Genomic DNA, 6670 nt, shown 5'->3' on the forward strand with positions numbered 1-6670 from the left:
GATATTCAACACTACAGTAGTATTTCCACGAATATTCAAGGTGGTTGTGTATTTCTTTAGGTTTTTCAAATCAATGTCGGGTGATTGAGAATTTCATTGTTTTAATGTTGAATTATCAGATGAAGTGTCTTTGATTACTCAGGTTTTTCCTTCAGTGTATTTCTTTTATTTTTTTCTTTGGATTTGTGTAAATTTTGGAAATTTTGAAATTGTACAAAATGAGGTTTGTTTTTATATAGAAAGTTTAAAAATTAGTAACTTAAATGATCTTCTGTCGTGTTTTTATTTGTTGCAATTAAGAGGTTATTCTGAGTGATGTTATGTATTTGCCCGTGTTCTTTGATCTAACTTAATTACAAGTCTTTACATCAACTTTATCCGTGTGAACTGAAAGCCATAGGCCTAAATGATTTTGCACGGAACTTACTCCGTCCATGTTTTTCATCTGTCATGCTGATGTATTTTTTCTTTTATTCCAAAAAGAAAAATCGCTACAGATTAGAATACTTGTTTATCACCTTGACGCGAAACAAAATTAAATGTTGCACATACTTTTTTAATGTGAAATGAAATAAATGTTTTTGTTTATAGGAGTAATTCGTAGAAAGGTTTAGACAAATAAAGAGAGATAAACTGAGCTACTGACTGACCGTTTTGTTTTATTTTGGCTGTGAGTTCTTTAAAAAATTAAGGATTTCTTGAACAAATTTAGTTCCCATCAATTTTGACAAGTGCCCAGAGGCCTCAAAGATAGTGGAAAAAAATTAAAAGCACATACACTATATCAAAATTAGAGCTTACATTAATGTACTTGTTGTTATCACCAATGAATAACGATTTCCTTTTATCACAGGGGTCTGTAGCAGATTATACAAGTCTACAATACTTTAACTGGTTTCTTCTAGGGTGGTGACCACTATTAGTGAAGCGCGCCCTCTTTTAAAAGAAGAATGAAAGTTGACGTTCATTTGGATTGTAATTTCCGCGCTGACAAACTATCTTGTTTCGTTTATTTTATTTTTTTTATTTATTTATTTATTTTTTTTCCTCTTGAAATTCAACAGACTTGTGCTATACATCAGCGCCAATCATTTGGGGAAATTACAAGTCAATATCGGCTGAGTACTATATGAACCTAGCAACCAGTTGTGTAAAAAAAAAAATAAACAACTTGTGTGTAATATTTTACATTTTACATGGAAGTTGACTTTTATTACGATTATTACGATTTTCCGCGCAGAACACACTAAGTTGATTCGATGTTTTGACATTTGATCTCGAAATTCAACAGACCTGTGTTATATATAGGCTATCATGTCCAATGATTTGAGGAAATTTCAAATCATAACAACAAGATTTTCTTTATTTATTGTCCGGAAAACGAGTCTGTTGCTTTTGTTGCAAGAAAGTAAGCTTGGTTATAACATTTTGATTTTTGACGTTTTCTCTGGAAATTCCAGAGACTTGTGTTATATATCATGTTCAATCACTTGACGAAATTGTAAGTCAATACAACACGTATGAATTATTGTCCGGGAAAACGGGCCTGTTGCATTTTTTTGCATGAACGTTGACTTTAATGTATTTCCCGCGCTGAACACAAAACGTTGATTTGATAATATCATTTTGTATTTTTTTGACGATTTCACTCAAATTCAACAGACTTGTGTAATATATCAGGGTCAAGCAATAAACGAAATTTGAAATCAGTTCACCAAGTATTTCTGAAAAAAGGGACGAAAACACGTTTTTATCATGAATTCAAAACAAGGGGTTAGTCTTGCATTTTTTTCAAAATGGGGGAAAGTTAAGTTTTTATCACAAATTCAAAATGGTAAGGGGTTAGCCTGGCATTTTTATCAAAATGGGGGAAAGTTCAGTTTTTATCACGAATTTAAAACGGTTAGGAGTTAGCCTTGCATTTTTATCAAAATGGAGGAAAGTTAAGTTTGTATCACAAATTCAAAACAGTAAGGGGTTAGCCTTGCATTTTTATCAAAAAGTGGCAAAAACAACTTTTATCCAAAATTAAAAAAAGTAAGGAGTTAGCCTTGCATTTTTATCAAAATGGAGGAAAGTTCAGTTTTCAACCTTTTATCACAAATTCATAACGGTAAGGGGTAAGCCTTGCATTTTTATCAAAATGGAGGAAAGTTCAGTTTTCATCACAAATTCAAAACAGTAAGGGGTTAGCCTAGCATTTTTATCAAAATGGGGGAAAGTTCAGTTTTCATCACAAATTTAAAACGGTTAGGAGTTAGCCTTGCATTTTTATCAAGTATTTCTGAAAAAAGGGACGAAAACACGTTTTTATCATGAATTCAAAACAAGGGGTTAGTCTTGCATTTTTTTCAAAATGGGGGAAAGTTAAGTTTTTATCACAAATTCAAAACAGTAAGGGGTTAGCCTTGCATTTTTATCAAAAAGTGGCAAAAACAACTTTTATCACAAATTCAAAGCGGTAAGGGGTTAGCCTTGCATTTTTATCAAAACGGGGCAAAAACAATTTTTTTTTTATCCAAAATTTAAAACAGTAAGGAGTTAGCCTTGCATTTTTATCGTAATGGAGGAAAGTTCAGTTTTCATCACAAATTCAAAACGGTAAGGGGTTAGCCTTGCATTTTTATCAAAATGGGGGAAAGTTCAGTTTTCATCACAAATTTAAAACGGTTAGGAGTTAGCCTTGCATTTTTATCAAAATGGAGGAAAGTTAAGGTTTTATCACAAATTCAAAATAGTAAGGGGTTAGCCTTGCATTTTTATCAAAAAGGGGCAAAAAAACCTTTTATCACAAATTCATAACGGTAAGGGGTTAGCCTTGCATTTTTATCACAATGGAGGAAAGTTCAGATTTCATCACAAATTCAAAACAGTAAGGGGTTAGCCTTGCATTTTTATCAAAATGGGGGAAAGTTCAGTTTTCATCACAAATTTAAAACGGTTAGGAGTTAGCCTTGCATTTTTATCAAAATGGAGGAAAGTTAAGGTTTTATCACAAATTCAAAATAGTAAGGGGTTAGCCTTGCATTTTTATCAAAAAGGGGCAAAAAACCTTTTATCACAAATTCATAACGGTAAGGGGTTAGCTTGCATTTGTATCAAAATGGAGGAAAGTTCAGTTTTCATCACAAATTCAAAACAGTAAGGGGTAAGCCTTGCATTTTTATCAAAAAGTGGCAAAAACAACTTTTATCACAAATTCAAAGCGGTAAGGGGTTAGCCTTGCATTTTTATCAAAACGGGGCAAAAACAATTTTTTTTTTATCCAAAATTTAAAAAAGTAAGGAGTTAGCCTTGCATTTTTATCAAAATGGAGGAAAGTTCAGTTTTCAACCTTTTATCACAAATTCATAACGGTAAGGGGTAAGCCTTGCATTTTTATCAAAATGGAGGAAAGTTCAGTTTTCATCACAAATTCAAAACAGTAAGGGGTTAGCCTAGCATTTTTATCAAAATGGGGGAAAGTTCAGTTTTCATCACAAATTTAAAACGGTTAGGAGTTAGCCTTGCATTTTTATCAAGTATTTCTGAAAAAAGGGACGAAAACACGTTTTTATCATGAATTCAAAACAAGGGGTTAGTCTTGCATTTTTTTCAAAATGGGGGAAAGTTAAGTTTTTATCACAAATTCAAAACAGTAAGGGGTTAGCCTTGCATTTTTATCAAAAAGTGGCAAAAACAACTTTTATCACAAATTCAAAGCGGTAAGGGGTTAGCCTTGCATTTTTATCAAAACGGGGCAAAAACAATTTTTTTTTTATCCAAAATTTAAAACAGTAAGGAGTTAGCCTTGCATTTTTATCGTAATGGAGGAAAGTTCAGTTTTCATCACAAATTCAAAACGGTAAGGGGTTAGCCTTGCATTTTTATCAAAATGGGGGAAAGTTCAGTTTTCATCACAAATTTAAAACGGTTAGGAGTTAGCCTTGCATTTTTATCAAAATGGAGGAAAGTTAAGGTTTTATCACAAATTCAAAATAGTAAGGGGTTAGCCTTGCATTTTTATCAAAAAGGGGCAAAAAAACCTTTTATCACAAATTCATAACGGTAAGGGGTTAGCCTTGCATTTTTATCACAATGGAGGAAAGTTCAGATTTCATCACAAATTCAAAACAGTAAGGGGTTAGCCTTGCATTTTTATCAAAATGGGGGAAAGTTCAGTTTTCATCACAAATTTAAAACGGTTAGGAGTTAGCCTTGCATTTTTATCAAAATGGAGGAAAGTTAAGGTTTTATCACAAATTCAAAATAGTAAGGGGTTAGCCTTGCATTTTTATCAAAAAGGGGCAAAAAACCTTTTATCACAAATTCATAACGGTAAGGGGTTAGCTTGCATTTGTATCAAAATGGAGGAAAGTTCAGTTTTCATCACAAATTCAAAACAGTAAGGGGTAAGCCTTGCATTTTTATCAAAAAGTGGCAAAAAACAACTTTTATCACAAATTCAAAACGGTAAGGGGTTAGCCTTGCATTTTTATCAAAAAGTGGCAAAAACAAATTTTATATCCAAAATTCAAAACGGTAAGGGGTTATCCTTGCATTTTTATCAAAAAGTGGCAAAAAACAACTTTTATCACAAATTCAAAACGGTAAGGGGTTAGCCTTGCATTTTTATCAAAATGGAGGAAAGTTAAGTTTGTATCACAAATTCAAAACAGTAAGGGGTTAGCCTTGCATTTTTATCAAAAAGTGGCAAAAACAATTTTTTTTTATCCAAAATTTAAAACAGTAAGGAGTTAGCCTTGCATTTTTATCAAAAAGGGGCAAAAACAACTTTTATCACAAAATCATAACGGTAAGGGGTTAGCCTTGCATTTTTATCAAAATGGGGGAAAGTTAAGTTTTTATCACAAATTCAAAATAGTAAGGGGTTAGCCTTGCATTTTTAATCAAAAAGGGGCAAAAACAACTTTTATCACCAATTCAAAATGGTAAGGGGTTAGCCTTGCATTTTTATCAAAAAGTGGCAAAAACAAATTTTCTATCCAAAATTCAAAACTGTAAGGGGTTAGCCTTACATTTTTATCAAAATGGGGCAAAAACAACTTTTATCACAAATTCATAACGGTAAGGGGTTAGCCTTGCATTTTTATCAAAATGGGGGAAAGTTAAGTTGTTATCACAATTTCAAAAAAATAAGGGGTTAGCCTTGCATTTTTATCAAAAAGGGGCAAAAACAACTTTTATCACAAAATCAAAACGGTAAGGGGTTAGCCTTGCATTTTTATCAAAACGCGGGAAAGTTAAGATTTAATCACAAATTCAAAACGGTAAGGGGTTAGCCTTGCATTTTTATCAAAATGGAGGAAAGTTCAGTTTCATCACCAATTTAAAACGGTAAGGGGTTAGCCTTGCATTTGTATCAAAATGGAGGAAAGTTCAGTTTTCATCACAAATTCAAAACGATAAGGGGTTAGCCTTGAATTTTTATCAAAATGGGGGAAAGTTAAGTTTTTATCACAAATTCAAAATAGTAAGGGGTTAGCCTTGCATTTTTAATCAAAAAGGGGCAAAAACAACTTTTATCACAAATTCAAAATGGTAAGGGGTTAGCCTTTTTTTTTTATCAAAAAGTGGCAAAAACAAATTTTCTATGCACAATTTAAAACGGTAAGGGGTTAGCCTTACATTTTTATCAAAATGGGGCAAAAAACAACTGTTATCACAAATTCATAACGGTAAGGGGTTAGCCTTGCATTTTTATCAAAATGGGGGAAAGTTAAGTTTTTATCACTAATTCGAAATAGTAAAGGGTTAGCCTTGCATTTTTATCAAAGAGGGGCAAAAACAACTTTTATCACAAATTCAAACCGGTAAGGGGTTAGCCTTGCATTTTTATCAAAATGGGGGAAAGTTAAGTTTTTATCACAATTTCAAAATAGTAAGGGGTTAGCCTTGCATTTTTATCAAAAAGGGGCAAAACAACTTTTATCACAAAATCAAAACGGTAAGGGGTTAGCCTTGCATTTTTATCAAAATGCGGGAAAGTTAAGTTTTAATCACAAATTCAAAACGGTAAGGGGTTAGCCTTGCATTTTTATCAAAATGGAGGAAAGTTCAGTTTCATCACCAATTTAAAACGGTAAGGGGTTAGCGTGGCATTTGTATCAAAAAGTGGCAAAAACAACTTTTATCACAAATTCAAAGCGGTAAGGGGTTAGCCTTGCATTTTTATCAAAACGGGGCAAAAACAATTTTTTTTTTATCCAAAATTTAAAACAGTAAGGAGTTAGCCTTGCATTTTTATCGTAATGGAGGAAAGTTCAGTTTTCATCACAAATTCAAAACGGTAAGGGGTTAGCCTTGCATTTTTATCAAAATGGGGGAAAGTTCAGTTTTCATCACAAATTTAAAACGGTTAGGAGTTAGCCTTGCATTTTTATCAAAATGGAGGAAAGTTAAGGTTTTATCACAAATTCAAAATAGTAAGGGGTTAGCCTTGCATTTTTATCAAAAAGGGGCAAAAAAACCTTTTATCACAAATTCATAACGGTAAGGGGTTAGCCTTGCATTTTTATCACAATGGAGGAAAGTTCAGATTTCATCACAAATTCAAAACAGTAAGGGGTTAGCCTTGCATTTTTATCAAAATGGGGGAAAGTTCAGTTTTCATCACAAATTTAAAACGGTTAGGAGTTAGCCTTGCATTTTTATCAAAATGGAGGAAAGT

Source organism: Patiria miniata, unplaced genomic scaffold, assembly GCF_015706575.1.
Source record: "Patiria miniata isolate m_02_andy unplaced genomic scaffold, ASM1570657v1 HiC_scaffold_29, whole genome shotgun sequence".
Lineage (NCBI taxonomy): Eukaryota > Metazoa > Echinodermata > Asteroidea > Valvatida > Asterinidae > Patiria > Patiria miniata.